Source organism: Macaca thibetana, chromosome 4, assembly GCF_024542745.1.
Source record: "Macaca thibetana thibetana isolate TM-01 chromosome 4, ASM2454274v1, whole genome shotgun sequence".
Lineage (NCBI taxonomy): Eukaryota > Metazoa > Chordata > Mammalia > Primates > Cercopithecidae > Macaca > Macaca thibetana.
In genome coordinates this window covers 34,035,543-34,053,409 of record NC_065581.1, presented here as the reverse complement: position 1 = coordinate 34,053,409, position 17,867 = coordinate 34,035,543, and the positions used below count along the sequence as shown (strand labels likewise).

Below are 17,867 nucleotides of genomic sequence, written 5' to 3'. Positions count from 1 at the left end.
TTTCTCATAAGACTAACCAAGGAGTTTTTTAAAATAAAGAAATAAAAGCAAAATTGCTTATTGTCTTATTCTATTCATTGGCAAACTAGTAACATTAAACTCCAGACAGAGCCGCTGGAGAAGAATCAAGTACAATTTAGTAGAAATAACACTGTATGTGTGAGGGTGAGTGTGTGTGTGTGTGATGGAAAAAACTTTGTCCTGCCCAAACTGTAAGTCATGACCATGCCCCTCTCAGCAGAAGTTTATCTTTTTGGAAGAAGTTTGGAAGAAGTTTATAAGAATGCAGCTTAAAAAAAATCGTGTGATTTTGGAGCAAGGTCAAGCCTTTGCTATTGCTTTCACATTTCGTTTTATTTATTTGTTTACTTTTTAGTTTTTTGGGGGTTTTGTTTGTGTTTTTGAGACAAGGTCTCGCTCTGTTGCCCAGGCTGGAGGGCAGAGGCACCATCTCGGCTCACTGCAACCTCCGCCTCCCGGGTTCAAGCGATTCCCCTGGCTTAGCCTCCTGTGTAGCTGGGATTACTGGCACGCACCACCACATCCAGCTATTTTTTGTATTTTTAGTAGACACAGGGTTTGCCATGTTGGCCGGGCTGGTCTCGAACTCCTGATCTCATGTGATCCGCCCTCCTCGGCCTCCCAAAGTGCTAGGATTACAGGCATGAGCCATTACGTCCGGCTAGTTTTTAGTTTTTTGAGACAAAGTCTTGCTCAGCACCCCCAGGCTGGAATGCAGTGGCATAATCACCGTTTACTGCAGCCTTGACCTCATGGACTTAAGCAATCCACCCACCTCAGCCTCTGGGATAGCTGGGACTACAGTCACGTGCCACCACACCTGGCTAATTTCTGTAGTTTTTGGTAAATGAGGTTTCACTATGTTGCCCAGGCTGGTCTTGAACTCCTGAGCTCAAGTGATCTCCTACCTTGGCCTCCCAAAGTGTTGGAATTACAGGCATGAGCCACTGCCCCAGCCTGTTTTATTAATTTAGTTAAAAATATATGAAAAGAGGCCCTGTGCGGTGGCTCACGCCTATAATCCCAGCACTTTGGGAGGCTGAGGCGGGTGGATCACCTGAGGTTTTGGAGTTCAAGACCAGCCTGACCAACATGGAGAAACCCCATCTCTACTAAAAATATAAAAAATCAGTCAGGCATGGTGGTGCATGCCTGTAACCCCAGTTACTTGAGAGGCTGAGGCAGGAGAATTGCCCTAACCCAGGGGAGGTTGTGGTGAGCTGAGATTGCACCATTGCACTCCAGCCTGGGCAACAAGAGTGAAACTCCATCTCAAAAAAAAAAAAAAAAAAAATATATATATATATATATATGTATAAAAACATATGAAAAGGCCAGGTATGGTGGCTCATGCCTGTAATGCTAGCACTTTGGGAGGCTGAGGCGGGTGGGTCACCTGAGGTCAGGAGTTCGAGACCAGCCTGGCCAACATGACGAAACCCTGTCTCTACTCAAAATACAAAAATTAGCCAGGCATGGTGGTGCATGCCTGATATCCCAACTACTTGGGAAGCTGAGGCAGAAGAATCGCTTGAACTCGGGGGGCAGAAGTTGGCAGTGAGCCAAGATCACACCATTTCACTCCAGTCTGGGCACAAGAGCAAGACTCTCTCTCTCTCTCTCTCTCTCTCTCTCTCTCTATATATATATATATATATATATATATGAAAAGCAGGCAGGGCATGGTGATCCACGCCTATAATCCTAGCACTTTGGGAGGCTTAGGTGGGCAGATCAGTCGAGCACAGGAGTTGGAGACCAGCCTGAGCAACATGGTGAAAGTCTGTCTCTACCGAAAATACAAAAATTAGCTGGGCGGGGTGGTGCGTGCCAGTAATCCCAGCTACTCCGGAGGCTGAGGCAGGAGGATCGCTTGGGAAGGCAGAGGTTGCAGTGAGCCGAGATGACACCACTAGACTCCAGTCCGGGTGACAGAGCAAGACACTGTCTCAAAAAATAAAAAGAAAAAAGAAAAGAAATCACCTGCCTTATGAAGAAACAGTTGGTAACAGATATAAGATACAGAATGTACAGCCCCTGGTATAGAATAAGTCCTTAGAAATGTTAGTTCCTCTCTGTCCCTGTGTGACATGAAGGGAATTCCAAGGCCAGTACCACTTCCTGGTGGCTTCCCTCACTTAAGTGCTGTGTACCCCATTGCAAAAGCATGTCTCCCAGGTTCCTGATACCACATCCCATGTCCTCTGCCTTTGGGGATCTCATAGGATAAAGTGTCATTTTCTGTATGAGCTAGAAAAGAATCTTCCGAACAAACGTCTGCCTTGGGAATGATGATATAACTTAACTGAAAGGACAATTAGTTTTCGTCCCCAGACCAACCCAACCTTCAGGGCTGGGGACTCATTTGATGCTCCCATTCAAACAATTGGAGAACATTGTCTCTGAGTACCGGGGCTTTTTAGCATCTTTTCTCCAAATGTTACATCCTTAGGGGCTTTGAATAGTAGAAGAGCCTACAATAGTGGTTCAGATGGAAGCATGCAGGCACGTGGAGAGTTTCCACTCCCTGATCCCTGAGACAAACCTTAGGGTGGAAAAGAGGCTGCTGGGGAGGTTGGCTCTGAATGTCAACCTAAGGGCTTGTGGGCAGGGGCAACATGTTGACCTGGCTTCCTTTCCACTCTGAGACATCACTGGCTCTCATGCAGAGCTTTTCTTTTCTTTTCTTTCTTTTTCTTTTTTTTTTTTTTTTTTTTTTAGACAGAGTTTCACTCCTGTTGCCCAGGCTAGAGTGCAATGGCACAATCTCGGCCCACCACAACCGTCACCTCCCCAGTCCAAGCGATTCTCCTGCCTCAGCCTCCCGAGTAGTTGGGATTACAGGCATATGCCACCATGCCCAGCTAATTTTGTATTTTTAGTAGAGACAGGGTTTCTCCTTGTTGGTCAGGCTTGTCTCGAACTCCTGACCTCAGGTGATCCACCTGCCTTGGCCTCCCAAAGTGCTGGGATTACGAGCATGAGCTACTGCGCCTGGACTTCCAGTTTTTTCTTTCTTTCTTTCCCTCCTTCCTTCCTTCCTTCCTCCCTCCCTCCCTCCCTCCCTTCCTTCCCTCCCTCCCCCTTCCTTCCCTCCCTCCCTTCCTTCCCTCCCTCCCTTCTTTTCTTTCTTTCTTTCTTTCTCTCTCTCTCTCTTTCTTCTTCTTCTTCTTCTTCTTTTTTTTTTTTTTTTCAGGGTTTCACTTTGTTGCCCAGGCTGGAGTACAGTGAGTGGCACGATCATGGCTCACTGTAGCCTCAACTTTCTAGGCTCAAGCAATCCTCCTACCTCAGCCTCCTTAGTAGCTGGGATTGCAGGCATGAGCCACTGTGCCCAGCGTAATACAGGGCTCTTCATCCAGGATCCCAAGGGGAAACAAAGATAGGATAAAATTACATTGCATTTTCACTAATCTCTAACTGATATTTAGCATCTTCTCCAATGATAAATGTAGGCAATAAACCTACACAGGTATTTGTAGTACATGTGACTGTTGTTAATAGAATTTACAGGTTTATATCATCTTCCGATAGTTGCAGAAATTTCAAAATGTCATGTATGCTCATGGTTACTTTGTAGTTAGTGGTAGTGGTTAGACTCACCACTAGATCTTCTTACACATTTTGCTTCATTTTGATAACTGTACTTCAATATGATTGTTTTCCTTTGTAATCCCATTTATTTTACTTTATGTAGTTGAAGGTTATTCTGAGACTCCACAGACTTCTCCAGACTTCCAAAGCCTGTCTTAGACATAAAAAGTTAAGAAACCTTAAATCTCTAATGATGCTGTCATTTCCTGTTTTGTATTATTTTACAACCAGGGCAATTAGGAATGCTTTCTTCTTCTTCCTTCTTCTTCTTCTTTTTTGAGACGGAGTCCTGCTGTGTCACCCAGGCTGGAGTGCAGTGGCACGATCTTGGCTCACTGCAACCTCTGCCTTCCAGGTTCAAGCAATTCTCCTGCCTCAGCCTCCCAAGTAGCAGGCACCCACCGTGCCCAGCTTTTTTTGTGTGTATTTAGTGGAGATGGGGTTTCACCATGTTGGCCAGGCTGGTCTTGAACTCCTGATGTCAGGTGATCTACCCACCTCAGCCTCCCAAAGTGCTGGGATTACAGGCATGAGCCACCTCGCCTGGCTTGCTTTTTTGTTTAAACTAAATGTTTGCTTGTAAAATTTCTGCCCATATTTTCTTCATTATTACTCAAATTCCATTATTCATTTGCCAAATATTTAGAAAACATTTCTCTTTTACAAAACCATGCTGCATAAAACTGTTATTATGCGAAAAATAATCCTTACTCACCATGCCTTCCACCCCGACCCGCCAACCCCATTTACAATCTGGTAGAGGAGCTGAACTGTTTACTTACATAGGACACACAGGCTGCAGCTTACCATGGACACGGAGGGAGATGATTGTTCCGGGTGCAGGCAATAAGAAGGTGTATTGTGTGTGGAGAATTTAAAAATAATTCTAAAACCAGCTTTTTTTTTGAGATGGAGTCTGACTCTGTTGCCCAGGCTGGAGTGCAGTGGCACCATCTCACCATCTCAGCTCACTGCAGCCTCTGCCTCCCAGGTTCCAATGATTCTCCTGCCTCAGCCTCCCAGGTAGCTGGGATTACAGGCACACACCACCATTCCAGGCTAATCTTTGTATTTTTAGTAGGGACGGGGTTTCACCATGTTGGCCAGGGTGGTCTTGAACTCCTGACCTCAGGTGATCCTCCCGCCTCGGCCTCCCAAAATGCTAGGATTACAGGTGTGAGCCACTGCGCCCAGCCTAAAGCCAACTTTTTATTGATGCTGTGCACCAACAATTATAAAACAATGTTAGTGAAAAAATACCCCTTGTGGTGTAGCCTCCTCCCACCACTCCACCCTGCTTGGTATACCACTGCACACAGGGGAGTTTAACAATTTCCAGTTTACACACACACACACACACCCCCTTTGAAACTTCCTTTTCTCCTCCTCAACTCCCCCAGCCCAGTTCTCATGTCACTCTACTCAGGGTGGGATCTGCAGCGCTGCTGGGCCAGTATCCCCGAAGGTGAGTCCAGCCCTCTCCCTGTAAGCTCCTTGGCCTCTGGATGGTCTCATTAATAGTCCAGGATGAGCCCTGCAAACTTGGCGTCTATAGGCAGGTCTCAGCTCTTCTTAACGCCCCTGCGCTTGAACCCCTTGGCAACTGCATTTGACAGTACATGATGCCCATCCCTCATCTCCAGATTTTCCATCCTTCAAGAAAACTCTGGATTTCCTTGTCATGCCAAGGCTTAATGAACTGGCCTGGCAGCTTCTCTGGTCCTCAAGATTCCTTTTCTTGCCTTACTTTCTGAAGACTTCTAGTAGTTTTACGTGGAAGTGTCACTGCCTCCATTTTTCTGCAGTTCTTTTTTCTGTACCCCAGGGACTGCAGGGAGCTGACACCTCATCTGAGCTGCTAGAATTGAGGTGAGAAAGGAGGCTCCTAAGTGCAGAAATGTGTTTTCTCCTCTCAGCCACCACTAAAGGCCTTGGATGTGATTGAGTCAGACCTCCCCTGCACAGTCTCCCTTTGGATTACCTCAAGATAAACCAATTTGTGACTTTAATTACATCTGCAAAGTCCCTTCCCAGCAGCACCTAATCTAAAGTGTGATTCAATGAGTGAAAGAGGGTGTGCTAGCGATCAGGTAGGGAAGTGATTCCAAGGGTCCCTAGACTCCACATTCCCAACGGCAAAATGTGACGTTGTTACGTTCTGACAAGTGAACTCTCCTCCCAAATTCATTGCCTGAGTTGATGCAAATGAATTCAGCCATGCCTTTTGGGTTTGGTATCTGAGAAGTGTCTGTGACTTGGGAAGAGTGGTCAGAATGGCAGGTGATGGGAAGAGACCACATTTCAGCTGGTGGAGAGTGAAAGGACAGCCAACATCTTGCTCCTTCTGAAGCATAGACATACTGGAGATTGAAAGTGTCTGTTGGCCTCACAGGCATTGAGGAAAGCCTCCCATCCTCTCAGATTTTCCTCCTTTTTCCTGAGGTCCCCTGAACCTGATAGTCTGTAATCTTATTCCATGTCTGGGCCAACAAACTACCTTCCATGGAGGATGTGAATATAATAATCAGTTTCCTCTGCATTCCTCCAGAACAGAGTCCACACCATCCACGAGTCTACCAAACAAAAGCTTCCTCATTGGTCTCAATGTTGAGCACTCAAAGTTCTCTGAGCTCATTTAGCACCAACCCATCATCCTTAAAATCCACAGGATGGGCGGGGTGCAGTGACCCATGCCTTTGATTACAACACCTTGGGAGGCCAAGAGGCAGATCTCTTGAGCCCAGGAGTTCAAGACCGGCCTGGGCAACATGGTGAGACACCATCTCTACAAAAAAAAAATTTTTTTTTTTTTTTTGGGAACAGAGTCTCACTCTGTCGCCCAGGCTGGAGTGCAGTGGTACGATCCCAGCTCACTGCAACTTCTGCTTCCAGGGTTCAAGCGATTCTCTGCCTCAGCCTCCCCAGTAGCTGGGATTGCAGGCATCCTCCACCATGCCCAGTTAATTTTTGTATTTTTAGTAGAGACAGGGTTTCACCATGTTGACTAGGCTGGTCTCGGACTCCTGACCTTGTGATCCACCCACCTCAGCCTCCCAAAGTACTGGGATTACAGGTGTGAGTCACCACACCCGGCCTACAAAAATTTTTTTTAAAAAATTAGCCAGGAATGGTGGTGCACACCTGTGGTCCCAGCTACTTGGGAAACTGAGGTAGGAGGATTCCTTGAGCCCAGGAGGTTGAGGCTGCACAGTGAGCTGTGATCACGCCACTGCACTCCAGCCTGAGCAATAATGAGACCTTATCTCAGAAAACAAAAAAACAACCAAAAATATCCATAGGATGAAACATATGTTTGATTCTGACAACTTGCTCATGGCACCTTCTGAATGGCCCAACCCCCTCACAGATCCCCAGACCAACCCCCTCACACATCCCCAGACCAACCCCCTCACACATCCCCAGACCAACCCCCTCACACATCCCCAGACCAACCCCCTCACACATCCCCAGACCAACCCCCTCACACATCCCCAGACCAACCCCCTCACAGATCCCCAGACCAACCCCCTCACACATCCCCAGACCAACCCCCTCACACATCCCCAGACCAACCCCCTCACAGATCCCCAGACCAACCCCCTCACAGATCCCCAGACCAACCCCCTCACAGATCCCCAGACCAACCCCCTCACAGATCCCCAGACCAACCCCCTCACAGATCCCCAGACCAACCCCCTCACACATCCCCAGACCAACCCCCTCACACATCCCCAGACCAACCCCCTCACACATCCCCAGACCAACCCCCTCACACATCCCCAGACCAACCCCCTCACACATCCCCAGACCAACCCCCTCACACATCCCCAGACCAACCCCCTCACACATCCCCAGACCAACCCCCTCACACATCCCCAGACCAACTGTTTTTGTTGCAGAGACAGCTTCTTGTAACCTCTTTTTTTTTTTCTTGGAGATGGAATTTCACTCTTATTGCCCAGGCTGGAGTGCAATGACATGATCTTGGCTCACTGCAACCTCTGCCTCCAGGGTTCAAATGATTCTCCTGCCTCAGCCTCCTGAGTAGCTGGAATTACGGGTGTGCACAACCACACCCGGCTAATTTTTGTGTTTTTAGTAGGGACAGTGTTTTGCCATGTTGGCCAGGCTGGTCTCGAACTCGTGGCCTCAGGTGATCCACCGCCTCAGCTTCCCAAAGTGCTGGGATTACAGGCGTGAGCTACTGCACCCGGCCTACAGCCTCTAATTTCATTTTCATCCAAAAACTTTAATGGAAGACCCACGGATTCCCTCTTCAAGTAACAGCAAAGCCCATCTCCTTTAAGATTTCTTTGATCATCTTTGTAAAGCTTGACCTTAAAGTCTTCTGAGGATTTCTCCTCGAGGCAAACCAGATACATATACATTTGTATTTCTGTCTTCTTCAACATGAAATTATCCTTATTCCATTTTTCTTTTATCTCCCCTTTTTTTAGGATCAGTGGGTTTGGGGGTTTTCTTTGCAGAAGTTCTGCATTCCTAGCATTGACATCTTGTACATTTGCAGGAGAGCTAGATGCCCACCATTAGAAAAGCCACACTTGGCTGGGTATGTAGCAATGAAACCTTTAGTGGCCTTGGGAAACCACCCCTTCTTGTCCAGATCCCACTCCCTGTGGGAGTCAGTTGGCTGCAGCCCTAAATAACCCATTTGCCACTGAGATCTTCTTATCTGTTGCAGTCCTTGGTGTCTCCATATAATTTTTGCATTCACAACTGCTCATCAAGTCATCATTGTCATCCACTTCATGTTTGCTACCTAGTCAGGGGCAGGGTTCAGGTAATCAAAGAGGCTGCTCTGCTGGGCCTGCAAGGCTCCACCAAGTATGTCTGAGGCAACAGCCCAAGCACTGTTGTAAACATTTGCATTAGTCCATTCTCACACTGCTATAAAGAAATACCTGAGACTGGGTAATTTATAAAGAAAAGAGGTTGCCGGGCACAGTGGCTCATGCCTGTAATCCCAGCACTTTGGGAGGCTGAGGTGAGTGGATCACTTGAGGTCAGGAGTTTGAGACCAGCCTGGCCAAATATGGCGAAACCCTGTCTCTACTAAGAATACAAAAATTAGCCAGGCATGGTGGCGCAGGCCTGTAATCCCAGTTACTTGGGAGGCTGAAGCAGGAGAATCACTTGAACCAGGGAGGCAGAGGTTGCAGTGAGCCAAGATCATGCCATTGCACTCCAGCCTGGGTGACAGAGCAAGACTCCGTCTCAGAGAGAAAAAAAAAAAAAGATGTTTGTTGGGCACAGTGGCTCATGCTTGTGATCCTAGCAGCACTTTGGGAGGCCGAGGCAGGAGGATCAATCACTTGAGCTCAAGAGTTTGAGACCAGCCTGGGCAACATGGCAAAAACCCGTCTCTATAAAAAATACAAAACTTAGCTGGGTATAGTGGCATGTGCTTGTGGTTCTAGCTACTTGGGGAGCTGAGGTGGGAGAATTGCTTCAGACCAGAAGGTTGAGGCTGCAGTGAGCTGTGACTGCACCACTGCCTGGGCGACAGAGCAAGACCCTGTCTCAAAAAAAAAGAGGTTTAATTGGCTCATGGTTCTGCGGGCTGTACAGGAAGCATGATGCTGGCATCTGCTCGGCTTCTGGGGAGGTCTCCAGAAACTTACAATTATGGCAGAAGGCAAAGGGGGAGCGAAGCTTCTCACATGGCAGGAGCAAGAGAGAGAGGGAGGAGGTGTGGCACACTTTTAAACAACCAGAGCTCACCAGAACTCACTCTCATGGGAACAGTACCGGGGGATGGTGCTAAACCATTCGTGAGAATCCACTCCCATAATCCAGCCACCTCTCACCAGGCCCCACCTCCAACACTGGGACTACAATTCAACATGAGATTTGGTGGGGACACAGATCCAAACCGTATCAACATTGAACACATTGCATCTTTGAATTGTCACAGCAACCCTGTGAGGTGGGTACTAGTGTTATCCACGTTTTACACAAGAGGAAACTGATGCCCAGAGACCTTGCCAAGGTTATAGACAGGACAGCTAGTGCATGACAAAGCTGGAGTTGGAATGCAGCCAGTTCTGCTTTAGTAGCCACTTTCTTGCCTGCCTTTCTATTGTTCTTTATTTCTTTATCTTTTCTTTCTTTCTCTCTCTTTCTCTTCTTCCTTCCTTCCTTTTCTTTCTTTTTTTCTTTTCTTTTCTTTTTTTTTTTTTCGAGACAGGGTCTGGCTCTGTTGCTCAGGCTGGAGTGTGGTGGTGCCATCTTGGCTCACTGCAACCTCCACCTTCTGAGCTCAAGCCATTCTCCCACCTAAGCTTCCCAAGTAGCTGGGATTACAGGTGTGCACCACCACACCTGGCTAATACTTGTATTTTTTTTAGTAGAGATGGGGTTTCGCCATGTTGGCCAGGCTGGTCTTGTACTCCTGGCCTCCCAAAGTGCTGGGATCAGGTGTGAGCTATTGCACCCCGCTTGAAGCTACATTTTTTTTTTTTTTTTTTTTTTTAATGAGACGAGTCTTGCTCTGTCCCCCAGGCTGAGTGGTGCCGTGGAGTGATCTCAGTTCACTGCAACCTCCGCCTCCCAAGAGGCTCTCCTGCCTCAGCCTCTTGAGTAGCTGGGATTACAGGCACCTGCCACCACTCCTGGCTGTTTTTCTATTTTTAGTAGAAACGGGGCTTAACCATATGGGCCAGGCTGGTCTCAAGCAATCCGCCTGCCTCGGCCTTCCAAAGTGCTGGGATACAGGCATGAGCCACCACACCCGGCCAGGCTACATTCTTAAACGCCACTTTTTACAGCTTCCTAGAAACTAAATGGGTGAAATCCAGCCTGCCTCCTGTCCTTGTTTTTATCATTTCATAGTGAAAACATAAACTCCCAAGCCCACCTACTCTATTGCACTGTATCTCCACGACACTCTGTACTTTCTGGATCTGACTCAGCCCTCCACTTGCCCCCTCCCTAACCTGCCTGTGCCCTCTAATAAACTGCAGCCCCCTCCTCTTACCCTTAGCTTCTCCTTGGAGCATTCCCTCCACTTCCTGGCGTTAAGTGAAATTTAACTCTCCCTTGAGGGCACTACCTCCTCTGCAGGCTTCTGAAATAAGAGTTGTTGATTTTCTTACAGCTGAGGGTGCTCTCCTGGCTTCAGATTGCTGCCTCCAGACTACTCCTCCCCTAGCCCCCAACTCTAGCTTAAAATAACCCTCTGCCTTCCAGGCTCAGCAATTAGGCTAAACTTTCCTCTTCCTTTCTCACTGCTACTGTCTGCCAGACCCCTCCACCTCACTCAGGGGAACGCTGGCCTAGCTGACGTTTAAGTCTTTGCATTGAGTGCTTCCTCAGGGTGACTTCGTTGTCCACCTGGAGGATCCATTCCCTACCTGACCTCTCAATAACCTGGGCACTTGATCCCAAGAACCTTCTCCTCTCCAACTCGGCCACACATTCTCATTGTCACACCCTGGACCTTATCACCTGAAGGAGCCCCTCCTTGAGAATCAGCCAAGCAGCCTGCTCTTAACCCCCACCTCCTAACCTTCTGTCCATCAGTCTGTCTGCCCTCCTCGCAACCAATTTTCAGTCTCCTAGGACCTTCGGATCAATGATGCCCTCCTTCTTCCAGCTTATGAGCCCCTCCCTATTCAGTTCAACTCCACGACCCTTCATTTCAACACCTCTCTGGACAATATCGCCAACTCCCCTTCCCCTCTGTATTTTCATCCTTTTTATCCAAGTGGCAAAACCCTAACCCTGGATGAGCCCAGTGATCTGTTTTCTTCAGGATTTTACTCTGATAGCCAAGAACTGTTGGTGGTGGAAATCACACAACCAGGAAATGGTTCCCACTCCTCACTCATGATCATGAACTCTAAGGAGGCTCCCAGAATTGTTTAGTGGCCCAACCACATCACCCTGGTCAATGGCTATGTTAAACCTCCCTGGTCCTTGAACCTCTGAGGCTCTTCTGTCTCTCACCTCACGCTCACTTGATGACTGCCCTCTTATGTCACAGAGAAAACCAAAGTCATCAGAGGTGAGCTCCCTCAACCATCTGTCACCACCAGATCCACACCCCTCCAAGAGGAACATAATGCATGCAGCGTGTGTACCTTGATTTGATCCTGATTTGAAATATATGTATAGGCTGGATGCAGTGGCTCACGCCTGTAATTCCAGCACTTTGCTTGAGCTCAGGAGTTCAAGAAGGGTGGAATACTTAAGCTCAGGATTTCAAGACCCACCTGGGCAACAGAGAAAAACCCTGTCTCTACAAAATAAAAATACAAAAATTAGTCAGGTGTGGTGGGTCACATCTAAATAGAAGTTCCAGCTACTTAGGAGGCTGAGGTGGGAGGATCACTTGAGCCTGGGAGGCGGAGGTTGTAGTGAACTTTGATTGCACTGCTGCACTCTGGCCTGGGTGACAGTGAGACCCAGTCAAAAAAGAAAGAAGGAAAGAAAGGAAGGAAAGAAAGAAAGAAAGATTGAGAGAGAGAGAGGAAGGAAGGAAGGGAAGGAAGGAAGGAAGGAAGGAAAGAAGGAAGGAAAAAGAGAAGAAAGGAAGGAAAGAAATGAAAAAGAAAGACATTTTGAAGAAGACATATAGAAGACATTTTGAAGAAGACATATAGAAGACATTTTGAGGCTAACTGGGGAATATTTGAGCATATTCTGCTATCAGACGAAGTGAAGGGGTGATCGTTATTTTCTAATTTTTTTTTTTTTTGAGACTGAGTCTTGCTCTGTTACCAGGCTGGAGTGCAGTGGCGCGATCTCAGCTCACTGCAACCTCTGCCTCCTGGGTTCAAGCAATTCTCCTGCCTCAGCCTCCCAAGTAGCTGGGATTATAGGTATGCATCACCACGCCCGGCTAATTTTTGTATTTTTATTAGAGATGGGGTTTCACCATGTTGGCCAGGATGGTCTCTATCTCTTGACCTTGTGATCCTCCTGCCTCGGCCTCCCAAAGTGCTGGGATTACAGGTGTGAGCCACCATGCCTGGCTGTGATCATTATTTTCTTAGCTGTGATTATGTATTGTGGTTATGGAATCTCCTTATTTTTGGGAGATGCATGCTGAGGTACTTGGGTGTGAAGCACATGCTTTCCTATATTTTCACATGGTCCAAGAATGTTTTAGTAGTCGCTTAACAATTTCTATGTTAAAAAAAAAAAGCGGCGGGGGGGAGCCGGGCACAGTGGGTCACGCCTGTAATCAATCCCAGCACTTTGGGAGGCTGAGGCAGGCGGATCACCTGAGGTTGGGAGTTCAAGACCAGCCTGACCAACACCGGAAACCCCATCTAAACTAAAAATACAAAATTAGCTGGGCATGGTGGCACATGCCTGTAATCATAGCTACTCGGGAAGCTGAGGCAGGAGAATCGCTTGAACCCAGGAGGCGGAGGTTGCGGTGAGCCGAGATCATGCCATTGCACTCCAGCCTGGGCAACAAGAGTGAAACTCCATCTCAAAACAAAAAACAAAAAACAAACCCACAAAAACGTATATAGGCCTGGCACTGTGGCTCATGTCTGTAATCCCAGAACTTTGGGAGGCCAAAGCAACAGGACCCCCTCAGTCCAGTTTGAGACCAGCTAGGCAACAAGGCGAGACCCTGTCTCTACAAAAAATTTAAAAATTAGCCCGGCATGGTGCCATGCACTGTGGCCCCAGCTACCTGAGAGGCTGAGGTGGGAGGATGGCTTGAGCCCAAGAGTTTGAAGCTGAGATGAGCTCTATGATCAGGTCACTGCACTCCACCCTGTGTGATGAAGTGAGACCCTCTCTTGGAAAAAAAAAAAAAAAGAACCATATATATATGTTTGTATATATATAATATATAAATATTTGTATATATCTATAAATGACAATTGTTAAATCTAAGTAAAATGATGGACATACAAACAATATTGTATTATATTTTCAAGTTTTCTGTACATTTGAAATTTTTCATAATAAAAAACTGGGCAAATTTCTGTCACTTCCACTTACTGCTCGACCCTTTCAGGCTGGTGTTTATCTCTACCTTGCTGCTACTCAAATGTTTTTTTGCAATGAACTTTATGTCATTAAGTCCATTGTTTCGTTTTCTTCTTACTTGAACTGCCACTAGTAGCTGACGTTGCTGGCCCGTTCTTTCTTGGAACACTGTCGTTTTTTGGCCTCCAGGACTTGGCATCTTCTGGCTTCCTCCTATCCCTCCTCTGGCTGCTCTTCCACCCCTCAGCTGGCCCACTCTGCCTTTGACTGAAATCACCTGGTCACATTGGAGGTCATCAAGAGAGGTTGGTCCTGGACCTTCCTCTTCTCATGCTACCCTTTCCTTCCAGGGGATCACACCTGTCCTATGGCTTCAGTTCCTATTAGCTGGTTACTCTCAAATTTATCTCTTGCCTCAAATCTCCAGATTTGACCACCTTCCTGCCTGGCATCCCTACTTGGATATCCCAAAGGTACTACTAGCTTTTTTTTTTTTTTTTTTTGGAGACAGAGTTTCACTCTTGTTGGCCAGGCTGGAGTGCAGTGGCAAGACCTTGGCTCACTGCAACCTCTGCCTCCTGGGTTCAAGTGATTCTCCTGCCTCAGCCTCCGGAGTAGCTGGGATTACAGATGCGTGCCACCACACCCGGCTAATTTTTTGTATTTCAAGTAGAGACAGGGTTTCACCATGTTGGCCAGGTTGGTCTCAAACTCCTGACCTCAGGTGATCCACCCGCCTCAGCTTCCCGAAGTGCTGGGATTACAGGTGTGAGCCACGGTGCCCAGCTTAATTTAGCATATTTGAAACAGAAGTCATGATCTTCCCCCAGAAGCAGTATCATCCTCAGATCTGAACCACAGGGGCCCTGCCCTGGCCCACATACTTTAGGGGGATTCACCTATCACAAACAACCTATCACACACATTTATTACACATGACACCTGGGCACCTCTGTCACTGATCTGCTCTCAGTGCTGGCACGGCACAACCTGAAATCTTACACATCTCCTCTTGTAATTAACGCCGTTCAAGCCCTGGGGAACGGTGACTTCTGCAATCTCTTGCCCTGTATTCTGGAAACAAAAGATGACTATAGCCTAATTCTGTGAAAGTCTGAGGTTGTGCCTCTGCCTGGATTCTGAAGCACATACTGCTTTGGAGTATAGGGAGGATTTAAGCAATGGAAACACATAAGTGAAAGAAAACACACCTTAACCAGCTTGTTAAATATTGCCTCTCAAATAGTGTGATAAAGTATCATTTCCCAATAGTGTTGAGTACAGTTTTTCTTGTTGCTCTTTGTTTTAGAGGTATGGATGGATGTTGTGCTGCATTTACAACAGTTGCAAAGGATAGCTGAGGAACATGTTGCTGTATTAAACAATCCTTATTACTCTTAAATTTGTATGCATACAGTGGGAGGGTTGGTGAGGGATAAAAAAAAAAAAAACTACACATTTACAGTGTACACTCCTCCAGTGATGGGGACACCAAAATCTCAGAAATCACCACTAAATAACTTATTCATGTAACCGAACACCACCGTTCCCCAAAAGCCTATTGAAAATAAAAATTGAATACATGTAGGTCTAGATATAACTCGTGTGAAGTATGATATTGATTCTCTGTGTTGTAATAGATGGACATTGAATATGAGATTATGAATACAGTCATCCTCAGTATTCACCAGGGATTGATTCCAAAACCCTCACTGATGCTCAAATCCCTTGTATAAAATGGCATAGTATTTGCATAAAACCTATGCACATTCTTCCATATACTTTAAATCATCTCTAGGTTATCTATAGTACCTATTGCAATGTAAATGCTGTATAAATAGTTATACTGTATTTTTTATTTGTATTATTTTTATTACATATACATTTCTTTCTTTCCTTCCCTCCTTCCCTCCTTCCTTCCTTCCTTCTTCCTTCCTTCCTTCCTTCCTTCTTTTTTTTTTTTTTTTTTTTTTTGACAGAGTCTTGCTCTGTCACCCAGGGTGGAGTGCAATGGCATGATCTCAGCTCACTGCAAACTCTGCCTTCCGGGTTCAAGAGATTCTCCTGCCTCAGCCTCCTGAGTAGCTGGGATTACAGGCACCCACCACCACGCGTGGCTAATATTTTTGTATTTTTAGTAGAGATGGGGTTTTACCATTGTTGGCCAGACTGGTCTCAAACTCCTGACCTCAAGTGATCCACCTGCTGTGGCCTCCCAAAACGCTGAGATTACAGGCGTGAACCACCGCATCTGGCCATATATATTTAAAAAATATTTTTATTCTTCGGTTGGTTGAATCCACAGGTGTGGAACTGCAGATACAAAAAACATGTAGTGTAATTTTTATAAAACTATCTGTCTTAGTCCATTCAGGCTGCTATAACGAAATACCTTAGACTGAGCAATTTATAGACAATAAAAACTGCTTGCAGTTCTGGAGACTGGAAGGTCCAAGATCAAGGTGCCAGCAGATTTGGTAACCAGTGAGGGCACACTTTGCTTCATAGATGCACCTTCTTGCTGCATCTTCATGGGTGGAAGGGCCAAACAACTCCTTTGGGCCTCTTTTTTCTAAGACAGGGTCTCGCTGTGTCACCTAGGGTAGAGTGCAGTGGCTCGATCTTGGCTTACTGCAAGCTCCGCATCCGGGGTTCAAGTGATTCTCCTGCCTCAGCCTCCTGAATAGCTGGGATTACAGATGCCTGCCACTATGCCCGGCTAATTTTTGTGTTTTTAGTAGAGAGAGGGTTTCTCCATGTTGCCCAGGCTGATCTTGAACTCCTGACCTCAAATGATTAGCCTGCCTGAGCCTCTCAAAGTGCTAGGATTACAGGCATGAGCCACCGCGCCCAGCCTGGGATTCTTTCATAACGGTATTAATCCCACTCATGAGGACAGGCCCCTCATGACCTAATCACCTTCTAAAGGCCCCATTTCTTAATATCACCACATTGGGGATTAGGTTTCAATTTATGGATTTTAGGGGGGCACAAACATTTATGCCATAGCAATACATAATAAAAATTAATATATATATATATTTTTGAGACAGGGTCTCACTCTGTCACCAGGCTCGAGTGTGGTGGCTCAATCATGGCTCACTACAGCGTCGACCTCCCAGGCTCAGGCAATCCTATCTCAGCCTCCAGAGTAGGTGAGGTCACAGGTGTGCGCCACCTCGCCTGGCTAAGTTTTCCATTTTTTGTAGAGATGGCATTTCACCATGTTGCCCAGGGGGGTCTCAAAACAATGGGCTCAAGTGATCTGCCCACCTTGACCTCCATAACACTGGGATTTCAGGTGTGAACCACTGTGCCCAGCCCAAAATTTCAAAAAAAAAAAAAAAAAAAAAGGCAAGCAAAAAGTCAGCTTTATCTAAATGTGTTTGATTTAAAATATTGATGTGTATTAATTATCATTTATATTTTGTCCAGATGTTGTGTCTCATGGCTGGGATCCCAGCACTTTGGGAGGCCGAGGTGGGAGGATCGCTCGAGCTCAGAAATTTGAGACCAGCCTGGACAACACAGTGAGATCAGCTCTCTACAAAAGTAGAAAAAAAAAAAAAATAGCCGGGTGCGATGGCTCATGCCTGTAATCCCAGCACTTTGGGAGGCCAAGGCAGGTAGATCACTTGAGGTCAGGAGTTTGAGACCAGCCTGGCCAACATGGTGAAACTCCATCTCTACTAAAAATACAAAAAATTTGCAGGAGAATGCTTGAACCCATATGTATATATGTATACATACGTGTGTGTGTGTGTATGTTTATATATATATGTATATGATACAAAATCAGCCAGGTGTGGCAGCACACACCTGTAGTCCCAGTTGTTTGGGAGGCTCAGATGGGAGGATCGCTTGGACCTGGGAGGTCAAAGCTGCAGTGAGTCGGGATCATGGCACTATGGCACTGTACTCCAGCCGGGATGACAACGTGAGATCCTGCCAAACAAAAAAAAAAAAGGAAAAATGAAAAGAGTGATTTCACAGAAAATTTGAGATTTCCAATTTCTCACGGCAGTGCCAGCTCTGAATTCCTATGTGGCAACACTGGGGAGGTTCTGACCCTCCAGGAGGGGAGGGTGCCCTCCAGCCTGTTGTATCCTTCCCATGGCACTTGGCACATTACCTGTCTGGCCCTTACAGGAATTTGAGTTGCAAATTGATCTAGATCGTTGAAGGAAGAGTCTGGGTCTTCTCAGTTTTGGGGCACTTTCATTGCCAAGCAAGGTTCTTATGAGATTTTTAGAAGTTGAGATTGAAGAAGAGTTTAT

At 46.5% G+C, this 17,867-nt stretch overlaps 2 protein-coding genes across 5 annotated transcripts in view; both read right to left on the bottom strand.

The window, feature by feature from the left end:
- PFDN6 (prefoldin subunit 6) overlaps window positions 1–5,019 on the bottom strand; it is a 50,128-nt gene extending 45,109 nt beyond the window's left edge. Inside the window, exon 1 of the mRNA XM_050787878.1 lies at window positions 5,009–5,019. The gene's annotated coding sequence lies outside the window, so the exon portion shown is untranslated. The remainder of the gene's footprint in view (window positions 1–5,008) is intronic.
- Window positions 1–17,867, bottom strand: part of RPS18 (ribosomal protein S18) — a 111,627-nt gene that overhangs the window by 31,564 nt on the left and 62,196 nt on the right. The window lies entirely within an intron of this gene.